The sequence below is a fragment of the Calidris pugnax genome, unplaced genomic scaffold, assembly GCF_001431845.1.
Source record: "Calidris pugnax isolate Ruff unplaced genomic scaffold, ASM143184v1 scaffold44, whole genome shotgun sequence".
Classification (NCBI taxonomy): domain Eukaryota; kingdom Metazoa; phylum Chordata; class Aves; order Charadriiformes; family Scolopacidae; genus Calidris; species Calidris pugnax.
Genome location: NW_015094506.1, coordinates 37,426,447 through 37,445,774, shown reverse-complemented (window position 1 = coordinate 37,445,774; position 19,328 = coordinate 37,426,447).

Below are 19,328 nucleotides of genomic sequence, written 5' to 3'. Positions count from 1 at the left end.
GGGAGGGGAAGGCGGGAGGCCGAGGGGGTGGGGGCAGCGGCCGGGGCCGGGGTCGAGGGGCACCCGGCGGACAGGCCCAGGAGCCCCGGGGCGGGCCCTGGCGCCCTCCTGCACCGGCCGCACCTGCCGGGACGGAGGTGCGGGAAGAGGCCCGGTCGCACCGCCCTCCGTCTGGCATCCTCCAGGCGTTTTAAAGCCTTGCCGACACCCTTCTGATTTTGCCACGGCCACCTGAAGCTCCCCCTCGGCCCGCCAGGCCCCCCTCGCTGGGGGCACGGCTGTACCGGGGCACGGCCCCGCCGCTGGCGCAGCTCTGGCCGGGGCTCTCGGGTTTACCGGGAGCCCCCTAGAATTTCCCCGTAAAGCATTGACTCCCGCATGCCATCATCTCAGCTCCTCCGCTTTTCATCAAGGAAGGCTTGAGCCGTCAAGACAACAGAGGAAAAAAATCTCGAAAACTTAAAAGCTCCAAAACTCACACGCCAATTAAAATAAAGGTTCTCTGATTTGTTTACTGTTTTTTTTTTTTTCTTTTTCTCCAAAATGTGCTTTATAGAATATCTCAGTGACTTGTGAAATCATTGCAGTGCTACTGCGATGTTGCCAGTATATTCTGCTAAGTATGATTTCCTTCCATAACTCCTCATGCTTCCCTGAGCACCTCCCAATAACCCGTATGGAGCCTGCTCGCGTAGATTCGGTGTATGGAGATTGCTCCCTGCCCGCCTTTGAATCAGCACAGAATGTCAATCCCCCCTTTTCAGAACCCTCACGTAAGTCCACTGTGTTCCCGTGGATTGCATGGATTCAAGTTCCATGTCTTGCAGTTCGCTTTGACAAAGGGGTGCTCAGCTCACGACAGGACATCCCTGTGAGTGTGCAGAACACGTGTGCTGGAATAGTTGTGAGTGTGGTGAGCCAGAAGGCAAGTCTCATGGATGCTCCAAACACTGGATGGTTCAAGTTCCAGCTCTGAAACTCCATGTTGTGTGAGAAGACCTCCATACCAGGACTACTAGCAACTTTGGCGTTTCCTCAGTGCATTTCAAATTAAAAAAATACATGAACAATGCTACTAGAGCCATTTATCTGCAGCCATCCATCCACTCAAGGGATACCAAGTACTCCTAAAGCTGTAGCCTAGTTCTCACTGCTACCTTGCTCTAGTTCAATAGGCATCTCCAGTTCTCTCCATGCTGCTCCTTGGTCCCACTTCAGTTTCTGTGTGGAGGGCATTGTACTTGAAGGAAGTGGAAGAAATCCAGCATTCATTTGTATATCTTATTTTTCTCAGCACCACCACTTTGAGTTTTAAAATCAGTAACAGTGCAGTCACTCTACACCAAGCCAACAAGAAATATTTCTGCCCCCACCCTAAAGTAAGCAGCCCCAAATGTTTTACAGTGCCAAAATGAAGCAAATAATCCCACTTGCTGACTTCTATTCTACTTGGTCTCTGGATGTCTTTTGGCCTCTGGCCCTCACCCACTCACAAGTATTGGATATTTCTCACTAACTGCAGCCGTGGCTTTTGGATGTTTCCCATATCTGCCCAAGCTTCTAACCATGCAATTTCCCCAGGAGTTAATTTTCTATCTTGTTGTTATTTGCAGTCGCTCTCAATTTCCTGCCTTCTGTCAGTTATTTGTATTGCAGTCATGACTCTGAGATTGTGCTTGATTACCTTGTTTTATTGGATGCTACGTATATGCTGTTCTGCTCCACGTAATGAGGGAGATATTAGAAAACAGAGAGGTTGGAGGAGAGTGCATTTGAGTTGTCTCCGAGCTGGGTATGTTACAGGTCTCCAGAAGCCTCCTGTAAAGCGAAGCCTGACGGCTGCTCCTCCTGTGGCAGAAGCAGCTCATCCATCTTTGCTGGCACTGTGGAGGCGCGTGAGGAAAAGGCAGCTCCCTCCTCAGACGCAGCCTTGTCTTTTCGTTCCTGTTTTGCAGGGTGGCCAGGCCTGTGTCTTTACAAGGGAGAGGAGAGTGAGTACACTCAGAAGAGGTGTGAAGGCAAAAGGAAAAGATAAAATCATGACTTCCTGTTCACACACGCTGAAAGTTCATTCTTAGGAACTTTCATTTCCTACACATGAAAGACTGCCACATTAAACTGGGCCTGAGGCCATCTTTGGGCTGCCCGTGGACAGGGGGAGGCCATAAAACTGATGTGGACACTGCACACCCCTTCCCCTCCTGCCCCAATGGCTGTGTAACTCTTGTGACAGTTCCTCACCAAGCCAAGTGCTGGTGGCTGAAGGACTCGCTGGAGGAGGCCATGTCCCAGTGAGGGAAGTGGACCTCAGCCCTGGCTTCAGGCGTGAGGAGGCCGTGTCCGTGGAGGCAGGGGAGGCCTGGGGTCCCTCTGATGCTCAGCAGTTCCAGCAGGTACCGAAGGAAGAACACTTGCTGGTGTAGCAGGGAACTACTTCACTATTGTGGCTGTTCTTGCACTGCACAGTCAAATCCTACGTTATTCTCACTAGAACAAACCCCAGTGAAAACAAAGGAATTCATTATTTTAGCCAGTTCTGAGTTACTATTTTTCAGTTATTCCTCATTCTTCTTTCACTTCCTTTTTTTTTTTTTTTTCATTTGATACATTGCAGAAAGCTCGTGCATCTTTGCTGACCTCCTTCTGGCACCATTTTTCTCTCTCTCTAGCTCTGTTTTGATTTTTAATTTAGGAATCACAAATTTAATCATAGAATCATAGAATGGTTTGGGTTGGAAGGGACCTTAAAGATCATTGAGTTCCAACCCCGCTGCCATGGGCAGGGACACCTCCCACCAGACCAGGTTGCTCAAAGCCCCATCCAGCCTGGCCTTGAACACTTCCAGGGATGGGGCATCCACAACTTCCCTGGGCAACCTGTTCCAGTGCCTCACCACCCTCACAGTAAAGAATTTCTTTCTAGTATCTAATCTAAATCTCCCCTCCAATTTAAAACTGTTGCTCCTTGTCCTTTCACTACACTTCCTGACAAAGAGTCCCTCTTACTAAGTTACCTAATACGTAACACAGTTTAAAGATTGCAACTTTCACACTAATAATAAACATGGAAACTCAAAGAAAGAAAATGCCACCTTAGTACTGGAAATGTATCATTTCCTGGTTGGAAACACAATCATACTATTGTAGACCCAGCACTGATTTAAAATAGGCTTTGGACATAGGACAGGCTATCAGCAGATCAGAGTTCAGACTGTTCTCAGGATAATCACTGCAAATGTAGCGTAGCTCTAACTAAAGATTTACCAAGTTTTGGTGAGGTTTTAGGATGAACCACTCTGATTCTGTTACTGTTACAGACTTAATTTTGAACTTGGAGATGTCCATTAATAGATTTCACCACATTCACCTGAAATGAATAACAGTAAAATAAACCTGAGAATGCCACGAAGATGCTTCCTGTGCTGCTTTCTTTTGAAAGTGTTGCCCGGAATAATTAACATCTTTATGGAAAAAAAAAATGTATTGGAATGTTATATACATTACTATTAATAATAAAGCATTATGGTAATTAGCTGTAGCGCTAGCTTTATTTGCAGGTTCTTGCAAATTTCTGAAACCACATCTACAAAGATGTAATTACAACACAGGAAACCTGTCACGGTTTGTAATGACAGAAAAGACGAAGTACGGGCAGCAGGAAAGGCTTAATGAAGCCTTCTGTAAATAGCGAGTCAATCATTAGCTAGTGTTAATACATCAGTTTCCATGAGACTGCTGGGTGAGAGACTGTGCCTCTTTGCTACAGAATTACCAGACACTTGTTGCACACACCGGCAAGGTAGCACCACTCCTAGCTCTGCTGCTGACACCTAGTTGGAAGCCTTATATAGCACCCAAGTTGATTCCAATGACCTGCTCCAGCCTGAAACTATTATGTCCTAGTACAGCTTAGGTACAGAAACTGGAGAAGTTTTTTTGATGTTGTGAAAACATGAAGGGTCTTGCTTTGGAGAAAACTGTTATAAGTTAGATACTCATTTTGAACCTCTAGTTTAATCATGAAAAATCCAAGGTATCAAGGTATTTTGTACCTGTGATCAGGTATGAAATCCACCAAGGAATCCTACGATTGACTGAGGACTTTTAAATCTGACTTACAGCATAATAATTACATGGCAAGAATAGGGCTTCTATTCTTTCTGAGAAGACAGATCCTAATATGGGTTGAGTTGAGAGCTGGGGCTTTGTTTCCTTCTCTCCCCCATTCTTTCTGTGTGGAATTGGAATGGTCACTAGTTACCTCTGTGCCACCCTTCCACATTTATGAACCAAGACTGGGATTGTTTCCCTATTTGATGGATAAATACCTAAGATTGATATTACCTCAGATAGCAATACCACTTGTATTAGCAATGATTATTGTTTGCAGACATTGATAACACATTTTTCAAATGTTCCTTTCATATTGCTGTGGATGCAGAGTGCAAAATATTTTCCAATATCCTGTTAAATGAATGTAATTCTGAAAAAAAAAATCAGTCTCCTTTACCAGAAGCTATAGTAAAGTGTACCTTGTCCTCCTGTAGTCCACCAAAACAGGGTACCGATTCTCCCTTCATCCAGGAACACTGTATGGATACATTCGTAAGTTCATGTTGCTATTAGATTTTCAATGTGATTGGAACTGCAAACATGCTAGCAATATGCGTCAGAAGTCTCCAAAGTAAATTTAATAAAATACAATATCCTGCTCAATCGTGTCAACAGAAGCTTCCCAGTGTAAGTACATTCACAACAAGGCCATCATCAGAAAAATAAATACAGATTTAACTTCAAAATAATTCCTAATTAAGTAAACAAAGGTCCAGATATAATGAGGGAAAGCTGAGATGGGCTATTAATATATAGTGCTGTATTTTGCTTTGTATTTCTCTTGCAATCCATGTAATTATGTTGCCTGGTGTCTCACAACAACTCCATGATACTTTATTCTTATGCATAATACAGCATCATTCAAACACAGCCTAATATTGACATGTATAATCAGTAGCTGTGGAGAGCCCAGCACTGCTCCCATTCAAATCAAAGGCAAATTTCATTATGTGAATGGGAGCAAGAACACATTGTTCCAAATGCATTAATTCGGGTTTATGTCCTGAATAAACATTAGTTGTAAATTTCTCCTGGTTGACTCTGAAGACTCTTCAAAGATAAAAGCAGATGAGGATGTAAGAGCTGACGTACACCAAGCTCTATGCCTTTCTGGTGCATACAAGAAATCACACTCAGGGAAGGCTGTTTAATTGACTATTGTGCTGTTTGTTTGGGCTCCAAAGAAAACACCATGGGATCTTTAAAATGACTGTGCATTCCTAATCATGAATTCCTCTAATCGCAATCCAAAAATATTTATGTGTTGGAGCAATTATATTAACGAATTGTCAATTTGGCTAAAATTGTGTTTATTCTATTCACTAAGTCAATATGAAGAGAGCGTGTTACTTACAGGGCTCCCACATTGCCACAGCTGTAGATGTGTACAAACTTGCATCTGCACCTGAAGGGCTGCTCTGCCCAATTCCTGTGAGCTTCAAAACATGGGAGGCACTAATAGAGTGCTTTAAAATAAATGCAAATATTTGCAGTTAAGGGAGAACAATATGTGCATTCTGATTTCAGCTTTTAATTCTTTATGAACACCCAGAGGAAACAGTTACCAACGCTAAAACTTGTAAAAGCAGAACACAAATCTCTAGTAAATGATCAGCCTGCCTTAGTATGGGATGCATGTATTCACATGCCTTCATTTGCCATCTGCTACTCATCTACAGAATTTCATACTTCAATCTGGTGCTGTTCATTTCCCAAAAAGCAGTTACACTCAACCTTATCGTACTGAAAATACTGTATCCTTCTCCACCGCTCTGTTTTTCAGTCACTATTTGATATATTGTGAGGATGCAACTCAGGCTATTTGAGAAAAATGGTACAAATTCAGTTGTTCTATTGTATATGAACCTCTCCAACCTATCTGCAGGCTTTTCCCCCCCAGTGTGACTCCAATGCACAGTGGGCTATTCCTCAAAGGTGAAAAGTGGAATTTCTACTTTAATATGAATTTTCTCCTCACTTATGTTATAATGCCACCTTCCTGGTTTTGACTTAGTATCCTGTCTTTGGACTCTGCTGACCAGACTTGTGGTTCCTCAAAGTAAGCGTGTCAGCAAGGCTCCAAATAATGGTTGTAATGACACTGTAACGTGACTAATTATACTGCAGATGTTGACCAATGTGGACAGTAATGGGCCTGAGGGAGGCATGCCCTCTGCTGAGGCTTCACAGGGTCTGGATAAACCCAGTGCAATGGTTGCTGCACGGCTTGGCACACTGTTCATTTATCGGATACATTTAGACCCACAACATGCTTTGCTTGCTAAATATCTGGATCAAATTTTCTGCTATTATTATTATGGCAGGATGGTAAGACAATAATGTGATGTTTCAAATAATTCCAAACAGCCATTTGGATAAAAACTGTGATCTGCATGATCTACATTCTGTTCAAGAGCTGCCATCCATAAAGGGGAACAATTTTTCACAGTTTCATCATAATTCAGGATGTGTTTGATACACATTGGATCTTTCAGGCTATTTAGACGATGTATCTACTGAAATCCAATTGTATTTCTATTAATGAACCTACATAGTCTGTATGAAACTGCTGTGAAAGAGTTGTTTATTACCTCTCAGTTTTTCTTGTAATTATGAGAGTTCTTATGAACTGAGCTGCATAAACTGTACCCACAGATTAAGCAACCTTCTTATATATGCTTTGCCCTCTTAAAACAAATAAAGCTATAAACCTTTGTATACAGAGTTGTGTAGACATATGATATATGTCTACTAATATTTCAGAAATAAATATCAGGTGGCGCCTCGGTTTACCTGTTTTGTATTATTGTACCCAACATAGACAGTTAAATGGATGAATAAAAGCAATGGCAGAGATAAGGCTCTTTTGAGAAACATTTAATTGAGGGCCCTGAACCTGAGGATTTAAGCCTTTTAATGTCCCTTTTATAAACTGGAACTTAACAAAGGGAATACTAAATCACTGTAAGATCAGAGGTCCTGAAAGGGGATGGGGTTATCAGCAGTCGCAAGAAACAAGTGAGACAGATCCTGACTGCAGCAAGAATACAGGCACACAAAAAGGTAAAGGGAACTGTGTTGGAAAGAGCTTTCTAAGGAAGGCTGCCATGTTGATAAGGAATATAAGACTGGAGGCGAGTTCCCAGATAGGTCTTTGAGATACAGGTGCCACATTCATCATCGCAAACTTACTATGTGCCAACTTAAAAGTAAAGAATTTTTCTGGTCTTATATTTATACTATAATTTATAAAATTATACTATAAATTTATACTATATTACACAGAAAATATACTATATACTATATGGAAAATTTATACTAGTTTGTAAACTACCAATATAGATTTGTGCTTGTGCCAATGCTGTTCTGTGGCCTTTCCTTGGCATTTCCATTTCCCTCAGCGTATTTCTAGACACCAAGCCTGTCTGGGGCAGCACTCAGATTAAATTTGCTGAGCTCTTTATGTCTCCTGCGTTAAGGCAGGCTCACCCTTCCCTGTATGATTGTGAGGAGGAGGGCGAGTGAAAACTGTAACAGTTCTTCCTGTGGAGTCGATTATTTTATGAAAAATACTGTGTGGCGGTTCTCTGTGGCCACTGGGGAGTTATGAAGTAGTCCTTTTTTGTCCTATAGCCTATTGTTTAAACCAGAATTAATTACTCCCAATTTCCTTGAGGTTTCACTCAGCCTGTAGCAAAACATACAAGACTGTCCTTTTTCTGCTGCTTGCTTATTGTTATCTCCTGCTTCTAAAGGTAAAATAACAAATGGGCTGCATTTTCTTATTGACTGAGACTCCGGGAATAGCAGTGGGCTTTTGAAAGTAATGGTCATGCCCATTGCCTTCTTTGTGTAAACATTTAAATGACAGGACAGTGACCTGTGGCAAAACCTTTTGTATCCCTGGAGTGCATTTGGTGGCTTCTCCTTCAGTGTGAGCATAATTAAGCTTGGCAGAGGTAAGAGACCTATAAGCAAAGGCGAGAGGCATTTCAACACAGTTTTTCAATGCATGCAGTGTTACTGGTTCTGTCACGCTAAGGGGAACCAACGCGAGATGTCTCTACGGCAGAAGCAGCACATTTGTTCTAAACACCAACCTGTTTTACAGCAAAATGCCTTGGTAAGCTAATGTTCCTTAACACCACTTCTTACCATCTTCAATCTCCATTTTATGTGGGATTAGACTGAGCATACCTTAAGGAAATTCTTTTCACCAGCTAATAAGGCAAACATGTCCTTAATTGCAGATAACAGACAGTGATTTTTATGCCATGTTACTGAGGTTCTTGAAATCATCACAGAGATGGGCATGAGCACATCTTTTAACGCTGCCACAGTAACACGCTCTGTCTTATCCCAGTTACCTTTCTTTATACACCCAGTGGTCTCCCTCTCTTGCAGTGGTGTGAAACAGCCAATGAGCTTTTAAGGAGCCTCTTCGTCAAGTATAATTTTCAGTTTCATCCATTCCAATCTGTTCCTGTTTCCTCCTGAAAGGCATCAGCCAACTGCCCTGTCCAGCAGTTTCAACAATTTTCGTTTTGGGATAGAGCCAATATTTTCTTTAAAACCTTGGATTGATTGTAAGCATGGCCATTGAAAAAAATTGCCTCTGCCAGTCTTTATCCCTCCATTTCACAGCATAGAGGTTTAGCAAATACTGTGTCAGATTTAGCTAATTCTTCTTCTAGAAAGCTCCACAGAAGGCTTTTCCCAGCAGAGGTTTTTGAAGCACCAGGTTTTCTGTTAACTTTTCTTCTTTTACTGGTTTTCACAACTTTTCCTGTTTTGAAATACAGAAGCAGCAAACCTTGAATCAAGCTTCATTTGCCAGTGGTTTGTGTTATGTATTGTAAAATTCAAGTTCTTTATTTTCTCCTGAACTTAATGGATGCCCTTACAGAATGTCCATTTACTCCTTCTGTCTGGCCGCTATCTTGCTTTTCTGTGTGATGCTGTTGCACCTACCTAGCAGCTTTAGCATGTCACTCTCCCCTGACCAAGCACTTATTCATTTATTTTCCAGGCCCACATCGATGGGCTCCAGGCCTGGAGTTGCATCAGTTTGTGCACCCTACACTAACACATATTTTGAAAGAAAGGTCAGCAACACTTCAAGGGCCCTTGCTAAACTGTTTTTTCCTCCAATTTAGGCAACAAGCATGTTACCAGGAGCTCAGTAGAGTGACGATGTTTTGCCTTTATGCAAATAGAGGCTGTTGGTTTTTGAACCCCATGAGATCCAAGCACCTGTCAACATTGTTGATATCTCTCCCAAGATAAGCCATGGTGCCCAGGACCTGGTTCTGTACCAGTTTTGCTGTGTGCCACTCAAAAGAGGCCATGTCACTCTTCCTGCAGTTTCCTGCCCCTTGCTTTGGTGCGATGAATTGCTAAACTCATAATGTTCCACCAAACTCTTAATCCAGACACATACTGGGAAAATATGGTACTTTCTACGTGACTCTGCTATGTCAGCAGAAGAGCTTTGCCATCACTGGTAGCTTTGTGGACAGGTGATCCTGCAAAATCATTCAATTTCAGCACTATTTTGTGTGCTGACTTACAGAAATTGCTAGCTACAGAGTGGCTCCTTTATTCTCAGAAAATCAATAAATTATGTCATTAGCTATTAGAAACTCCCACACTCCCCATGCAGTAGTTATTTTTGCGAGCATCCACCCTTTTGAAACTTTTTTATCTCCTAGATAAGTGGTTTTCTCACATTGCAACAGCTGCAAGGTGATGAGGTCTTTTTAGTTTCATTCAGCTGGCTTCTCCCTTTTCCTCATTTCCAGTTTAGGATTCCAGCCTCATTCCAAATTGGCAGGACTCTCGCTCCACAAATAACAACCATTTGTTAAGACTGGACACCATCAAGGCCTTCATTCTGCACTGTTTAGCATCAATTGTGATCATTGTAATAATATTTGATGACAACTGGAGCCTCGACTTGACCTGCAAGGTTCCTTCCCCATCCTGTGATGTTCCTATTACAAATCACACAAGCAAAAGACTAACTGGCAAAGAGAAGGAAAATTTAAATCAAAACTTCTAGATAAGAAACAGCACAAGGAGTTCTCTGGGAAGGCCCAGTCCCCTACCTCAACCCCACTGTCCAGTGACTCATTGTACCTCAAACCCACACTACACTACAAAACATAATTACAACAGATCTTCACAATCTTCACAACTACATCAAAAGCTGTGTAGACCAGAAAACATCCTTTTCATTTAAAATTAAAGTAAGATGAGAAGGCTGGATTCTCCTTCACGAGTACCCTATTTTCAGTTATTTCCTTCCATGCATTGTTATCAGCAGTTCTGCTTTAAAGAGGAGAACTTTCCCAAAATATTCCTAGACTTTCCCTTCCTCAATATTCAACCCAGTAGAGGGAACATTTTCTTTTATTGTTTCCTTTCTTTCTTTCCTATATTCCTTAGACCAAAAGAAGCCCTGGAGACGTTTCCCACAGTAGCACATGGCAGAGAAGACAAAAGGAAACCGAGGGCAGCTGGACTGGCTAGCAATAGCCCCCACTGCTGCACTGATCAAACATTCTCTCTCATTAGCTTACCTAAAATGAGGAGGTGTGAGCTACTGGATTCTACATGCTCTCTTTCTTCCCTTTTGCCATTCTGCTGATAGAAGCAGGCTATATGGCTGGAGGGATCTGCCTTGCAGGGAATTTCCCTGCTGTAGTGCAAGCGGTGGATAGTATGAATATGTGAATAGTCTGGAAGAATCATTGTTAAGAAGGCACGAAGAACAAAATTACTGAGTTTGGGCTCAGTGACCTTCTTTCCATTCATGAGCTCTGCAGTAAGCATAGCTCAACCTGAACTAATAATAGCTATGCAATATTTGTTCAACAAGCACACAAAAAGAACAACAATAACAAGAGCTTAACCAAGCTTCGCATTTGCTTTTTGAGGTACAAATTGATAAAAGTCTAGCTTAGACATAAATACCAGTTTCATTAGGTCTTTTGGTTAAGGTGATAGCCCTCAGCACGAGGAATACGGCAGCTTTGAGAGGAAATGTCACCAGATGAGGATGCTTAGACTGTAAATGCTGTAGCTTTCCTTTTTTATTTAATGAAATAACTGTAATCATAGAGAGGAAAGCAGACAAATGTTCCACACATATGGCAAGCTTCAGCAGTCAATCAAACGATTCCCCCAACACAATGAACACAATCTTTCCAGCTCTAGGCCTTTGCTACAAAGCTAATAGCTCTACTGTTCCGGAAAGCAATCACATGCCCCATGCCTGTCCCTGCAGGTGCAGCTTTCCTGGTCAATCCAACCATAAACACTGTGGTTTTGCACTGCCCCTTACAGAAGGAGTAAGTTGCAACCCTGCAATTAGGAAGGGCCATGATCAGAAGTCATTATGGTGGATTTTCTGAGGTAATGCAAAAGCACACTGGGAATAGTTTTCCATGATTTTAAAGCCTTTCCATGATTTTAAAGCCTTTACACAGGGTTGTGAGGCTCTCAGAAACAGTAACTAGTGACTGAAGTCAAATGATAGGTTATTGCTTTCCCCCCTTCCCTCCCCTTTTTCCCATCAAAGCAGGAAAGGAAATTAAAGATAAATCTGTTTTTATGAAATAGAAATGGATTTGTATTATAAATAAAACTTGGACAAAACCACAGCAAGCAAGAACACTGCTGTTTCTCTTTTTGGCAGGTAACTCCATAAAGTATGGGACAGGTGGCTTCAGGAAGTAAAATACTCCATACCACTGCAAGTGCTTGGTGATCTGTTAAAACAGCAGCTGTCCCACTCTCAACCATAACGAGAAGGCAATTATTACAGCCCCAGCTATGACTATAAGTAAGCAGACAGGCTTCAGCACAACTTGAATCCCGGCTCTTTTTGCTGTTTACCAGAAGCCACACACTGCCCCAGGCTTGTCACACAGCAAGTGGACACATCCATTATCAGCAGTTGCCCAGACTTTAATAACTGTGGGTTCAGTTCTTGTGCGATTACAGGCGTTCTATGGGATTTTATACAAATTATTTAGTTTGCATGGTCCAGATACTTAAAATGACTTCCTTTTTTTCTAATGCCTAAAACCTTTGCATGTTCATCCTTTGAAGAAGAATACACTATGCAGAGCTACGTACCAAAGCTGCACAGGATTAAGCATCTGGCAAGTGTTAGAGACAGAGTCACTCCTTTCTTCAAACACCACGAGAAAGAGATGCTTTTCTGTACAAGACTTCAGGGTCTGGATAACTCATCTAGGAGTGACAAGTATGATTGCAATTCTTCCTTCAAACTTACTGTCTTGAACTCTAGATTTCTGCCCACTGCCTAAGGCTGTCCCAGTTCCCAAACTCCAAGGTATGGAGGAGGAAGATGGGAAGTAAAAATGGATCAATGTGGGGTGAGAAGGAGAAAGTATTCCTCCTACAGAATGTGTCGTGTTTTCTACTGACAGAATTTAAAGACCAAACAAGCTGGAGGGCAAGTAAACTGCTCCTTTGTTGTGCAGCATCCCTGGATTCCAGCCGTTACTTGAATCAAGTCATCAAGGACAATTTTTTATTTTTAATTTAAAATTGTATCTCTTTTTCTTAGTTAACATTTGACTCCTGAGTGTAAAATGGAACTGCTTCAAACAAAGGAAGTAAAAGTACTGCTACACCCGCGTAACCCAAGTTCCCATCCATGTAACCCTGGTGGATGAGGGAAAGACAGGGCAAAGAGAGGGAAAGAGAACTTTGATTCTGCATAAGCAAAGGAAAGCACAGAATCCAGCCACTCACTTCCTAAGACTATAACCACCTGGAGCATGTCTTCCAGAGAAGGAGCTCAATGGATACACTTCAGGAAAGCTGAATTGATCAGATCCTAGTCAGCTCAAGTATGAGAGATATGAGTTGCTAAGCCTGAAAAGATCAAGACAGTTCCATTTACTCAGAAAAGTAGAACTGTAGGCAACAGACCTCACTATTAAAATGCTTATAATTATGGACTTAGGCAGTATGAGTACAAACCAGAGTTTTGAAGTTCATGGTATTAGAATTCTGCATCTAATTGCTGTCTACAAACTGAGGTGGACCCAAAAGCTGACCTTCTGGATTTCCTTCTCTTCTCATACAACAATAATAGTTTTTACATTTTTCCAAGGCTTTTTATGCGGTTATAAGCCCTAAAAAATGCTAAGTAATCAGCTTTCATGGTAATGAAGTTCTATATGCATATCTAAAAGGTTGCATATCCAGTGGAGGGAACGTGTGACTGGAGGATATGCATCCCACTAATATGATCAGGTGAGTGTGAGAAATGAACCCCAGTCCTGCACCAGCTCATGCCTAGGGGCATTCTCCCCCACCTTACACTATGTAAAGGGGTACAACCTTCACTCCGTGCCACGTACGTCCTCCTGACGTTGAGTCACTGCCTGGCTCCCACACAATGATGCAGCCTGGCTTCGGTTCCTCACAGCCTGGGAAGGTGCAAGCTCTTGCTGTCATGGAAGGGAAGAATAAGATAGGCTTGTAGGGAGGGACCGAACAATTAAGAGTGCAAAACTAAGCAACTTTTTATTGCCTTGGTATATCTGGTTGTGCCTGCTTTGGTTGCTAGCATGTGCTGAGGACTGTGATCTTAAAGCATTGCAACTGTTGTTACCAATCCATGACACAATCACAGCTTCAGTTTGTTGTGTGAACTTATCCTGAGGGGCGGATCTGTGCTGCACGCCATATGGAGCAAAGGCAGATGAGCCAACTCTGCAGAAAAGGTTGGGCTCCTTATCAGATGTGGAACTCCATGCTACTGTGGCTTATTTAGAAGCAGCCCAGGTATTCACAGGTAACACAGAGTTGTGCTGAGCAGACACATGAATGCAGGAAAGGATAATATTTCCAAGTAAATACACTTGGCAAAAGCTGCTAACAAAGTAATACATTTTCTAGTCAGTCAGAACTGATGCCATTGACTCCCTGCACCTCGATGATGTTTAAAATATTGCTGACTGCTGCTGTGTTGATACAAGTAATGCAAATCCACGCACTTTCTGACAGTGAAAAACACAGGAAAACAGAGGCTCCAGGGCCAAACAATCTATTCCAGCAGGAAATGTTTTCAGAACAAAAAGTGACTGGGTCATCCATAAGCTTTGCGATAGCAGTTATTCTGGCAGCTGAACAGTCTGCTGGGGGAGGCAGGCCAGTTCATCTGCCTTGACCTAGAGGATTTCTTTCCTTTTTTAATTAGCTGCTTTGACTTGCTGGTTTTGGTCCCTAGGTTTTGTTTACCTTTTTTTTTTTTAGTTATTTTTTTATAGTATGAAAAGATGTATGGCAGGAGAGGCCACAAGAATGTGTGGACAGAAATGCCTCTTCATTGGCAATGTCTGATTTTCAGTAACCTTGGCATACCTCATATGAATGGGCTATGAGATAAACCCCAATCCAGGCGAGGTCACTGTTATTGCAGTAATCCCTTTAGCTTTTCACTGACTTTCGATATACAGGAAATTTTCAAGCAAGCAAAGATCTCATGGGAGGTGGGGGTGCATCAAGACATGGAGTCCAACTTCCATAGCAGTTTCAGGGACTTTCCCCTCTGAACCCTAAATCATCTAAATGAGAACATTCCTGACTTAACAAGAACACGTCTCTCACTGAGCCACCCACCAAAAGTCTTTAAACAAAACATAACAAGTGATTCATGGTGATATGAACTCCCCTGACACATGCACAGCCAAGACTAATATTATGGTACAGTATATTATGCTTGATTAAACAAAATGTTTTGCTACTCACATGTGACAAGCTTTTGCATAAAGCAATTGTGTCAAACTACGCATCTGAGTTAGGAAACTTTAATTTGTTTCCAAGATTGAGTGTTCACAGTTTTTTTCTCCTTTCATGTTTCACTGGCAAGAAGCAGCTCACACCATCGTTGTAACACCTGAATGTACATTACATGTCCACACTGTCTCACTGAACCTGCAGGGGGATGCAACAAGTAAGTAAGACCTCACTAGAGAGTTGAAAGGACAGTGCTGTGGCTCAGTGGAGAGTTTTAGGGTGACTGGACTGTTTTTGCAGTGTCTCAGGTGCTTGGAGCATGGGGAGAGAGCACTGAAAAGACTGAGAAGCTCTGAACTGGATTAGGCAGGTACAGGTAACCTCACTAGCCTGGCTTCAGTGCCTGCTCGTGGGAAGCAGGTTCAGAGTGAGCTGTTGCAGGAATTCTACCATAAAATAACTGTGGAGTGGTGTGAAGCCTGATCAGTATAGGTAAGGATCAAGCCTTTCATTGGCTTGTATCACCAATGTTTTTATACGCTTTAAATTGTCTTAATTTTTTAAGATCTGCATCCTGAAGTACATAAATCATTGATACAATAATTGCATGAGTTCAACCTGCTTATAAATCATCTTTAAACTATGTCACATGCTATTGCCCATACATCTTGATCAAACTGTGAGAAAGGCAGGGAGTTCAAGATCAAAGCAAGCAGGAAACTTCTAGTGTGGCCGCACTGGTAAAAACATCTGCCTGTCACCATGTTTGTGTAATCACTCATGTCATGGCTGTCAGACAACTGATGCTTGTGTGATTCTGCACACGGCAGTTCACCAGCAGTAGCTGGGGTGCTGTAGTTTCAAGAAAGAACACACAAGGACTACAAGGCAGTTAATTGCAAGTGACAGCCAAGCCTCTGCTCTGCATATGTATTTTTAAAAATGATTCCTGCCATATCTTAGCCAAGATAAGGTTTATTTTAACTAATATCTTCTCTAGCTCTGATTTATTACTTTGGGCTTTTATTAACCGAGAAGATGTTCAAAACGACCTTTCCATTGGATCTTTAAAAACCACCACATTATGATTTGTGTTTTAATGCTTCTGTCAATGTAAACTTCTGGTGCACTGAGAGCTGTGTGGCATTTAAAAGACAGGCACTTTATCAAAAAGTTTGCAGGCATGATGAATTAGAACTGTGTCTTGAAAAGAAAAAACCTTGTCTCATTTGTGAGACAGTGAAGGCAAGGATAAAATAGTTAAACTTCCCACTGAGTTGTTTTTATTGCTGGAAATACACTTGCCGTCCTTGAATAACAATTTGGGGCTTCAAGCAATGCATAAAAAATAAGTATTTAAGAGCAATCTTGCTTTTGAAACAGACATTTACTCAGCATGAGCAACCGATGAGTTCGCATAGGCAATATGAGCAGTTATTTGGACATAAAGTAAAAGATCTCAGAAGAAAGAGAATTTCCTTGCAGCACTTACCTTGTGGTACTTTCTACTTGAACCTGGCAGGTCCTTATGTAGCCAAAATCCATGCTGAGGCCTCACACCTTCTCAATTGCGCTGTGTCATTATCAAAGTTCATCACAATTATGCTGCACCTTGGCCACACCTTTCTTAGAAGAGTGCATGGTGCACGCATTGTGAAAAGGGTAACAAGGAGAAACTCTGGAAGAGAGATGATGAGCATCCTTCCAGCACTTGCCTTGTTTTCCCTTTTTCCCTTCACTCCCCAGGAAAGATTCATCAGCAGTTGTCACAAGTCCCTATTGCTGGAGGCCAGTGAGAAACTGGACCTAGGATTCAGCCTGTCACCTAGCGCTGAACTGGTATCTGCACAAGTCTGACTTGTTTCCACTGCTGCTAGGGGTGAAAGGGATGTGTAGCACTTAACAACAGAAACAAAAAAAAAAGGATAAAGTCTCCATTACTGTCCTTCTTTCCCTCCCTAAAAGTCAAGCTAGTTTAGACCAAAGGAACAATGGCACTGTTCCTTTAGAAACGGCATGAATATGAAGAGTAAGAGAAATAAGTTTACAGTCATAGCTAGATATCATCACAGCCCCAGGCAAAGACAATTCACCATCATTAGACTGTATTTGGATATTACATACAGCTGTGGAACTCTTCTCTACACCATTGCTGCTCCACTGAGACCTTATAGCAGCCTTCCAGTACCTGACAGGGGCCTACAGGAGAGATGGGAAGGGACTCTTTATCAGGGAGTGTAGCGATAGGACGATGGATAATGGTTTTAAATTGAAAGAGGGGAGGTTTAGATTAGATATTAGGAAGAAATTCTTCACTGTGAGGGTGGTGTGACACTAGAACAGATTGCCCAGGGAATTTGTGGGCACCCCATCCCTGGAGGTGTTCAAGACCCGGTTAGATGGGGCTTTGAGCAACCTGGTCTAGTGGGAGGTGTCCCTGCCCAGGGCAGGGGGGTGGGATGATATTTAACGTCCCTTCAGACCCAAACCATTCTACGATTCTACAATTCTATGATTCTATGCTTATGTGAAGAACTGTAAGCCCATGAAGTAATGTTCTAGAAACTAATTTTGCTGTGAGATACAGAATCAGACCTACTACTCTCCCACACATGTGGGAGGCAAATAGTGATGGCAGTGGCAGCCACTCAGTTATGCCAGCTCATAGTGAGAGGGGAATGGCAGTCTGTTAATCAGTTATAGAGCTGTAGCCCACGACTTCCTCTGCTTCCTCACACTGTAGCCAACATCCAATGTTAAACAGCTATTCCTAACTTTCATTGCACTTAGTGTCGTCAGCTTGCTGCAGAGGAAAATCCCTGCTGCTACACAGTCCCAGTCTGATTGCAAACTGGTTTGCTGCTGACAAGCCACACCACACTTTCCCACACTTTCCAGGATGTCACCTTCTACCAAAATAGATTTTTCTCCTTTAAAAAAAATTTAAATGAAAACTGATGAAGGACCAAAATTCAATCTGGGCAAAATAACTGCTCTGTAAAATCAAGGAAATATTTCTGTCACAAACGGTGACTCCTGAGTGCTGAAGCTTTTCTTATGGCTGAATGTGGGCACCATGTTAGTGGAAGGGCTGGGTGGCCACTCCTGCACTCATGATTGGAAGTTACTTACTTGTGAGTACTAATAAGAAAGAGGAAGGGAGAGGAGCAGGAATGTACAGTTTTCTCAGTTCTCTGGAAATTCAAACTACTTACAACCGTGGTACTCAAGAAATGAGTCCCAGTGTGCAGGCAGGTGACCTACAGGCCCTATTGGGATATTGAGGATCATATCCTCCTCTCTCTTCCTCATGCAAACAGGGAATAATTAAACTGAAATTCATGTTGCTGAAGTAGGGAGGAGAGTCAGAGCTGAGGGTTTGTTTTCTCTCTTTTTTTAAAAATAAGCTTTCTAGCAAGTTATCACTTGCATGGGATGTTGTCCCCTTGCAGAAACCTTAAGTGCTGTTGGCAGAAACATTCCAGTTTAATTACGCCGCTAAAAGAGGCTGCTGCTTTTAATGGAGGAGGAGGAGGGCTACTTTCAGGGATAGCTACAGCAGAAATAGCTTCCTCCAGCAGAAATGAAAGAGCAGAGGGAAAAGGAGCCAGTAACTGGACACAGTGCAAGTGAGGATGAAATAGCAATGCAAAGGAACAATAAGGAACAGATCAGCGAGGAGGGAGATGAAGAAGAGAAAGCAGAGTATGAGTAACAGTTTTAAAGAAAATGACTTCTCATGCAAGAGTCATGAAAATGCTGGACTACCTCTCTGACAATGCTTTATTGGGTAAGGAAGTAGTGATCACTGTGTTAAATTATGATTTGGAAACTGGAAGGTGAAAAGCGCTAATTTGAAATGTAGCCCACCTCATTAAAAAGTCTGAGAGCTCAAAAAGAAGCTATTTTTAAAGATTAGATTGTAGATGCACAGGATGAAGGAACTATGTATGAAGTAAAGTTCAGAAGAAATGGGAAAAATAAGTAGTTAGCATCCAAAGCATTTCTTTATGATTCTGAAAGCAGTTCTTCAGACTGAATGCATGAGAAACCTTAGAGAAACTGTTGAAAGACTTCCATTGCTAAACATTAGATTTCTGCAATTTGCAGAATTTGAGTGCATAATAAAAAAGTATCTTGAATGAGAGAAAGAAGGTCAAACTTAAGAAGTAAAGAAGGAACAAAAAATATTGAAAGGACAAAGGAAAGAAACGCAGGTCTGCAAATTAATGTAAGAAAGAGGTTGCACATAAAAGAAGCTGGTCAGAGGGGAAAGGGGCTGAAGAGCATGATGGAAACAAATGGCAGTTGAGATAGGTAGCTGGTAATGAGTTGGTTCCTGGGTGTCTTTACCCTGCTCCAGGGATGGGAGGAGGTCAGAACCCTGCTCAGATTAGCTGAGGATCAAAGACTTCCGAAAGCCACATGAAGCC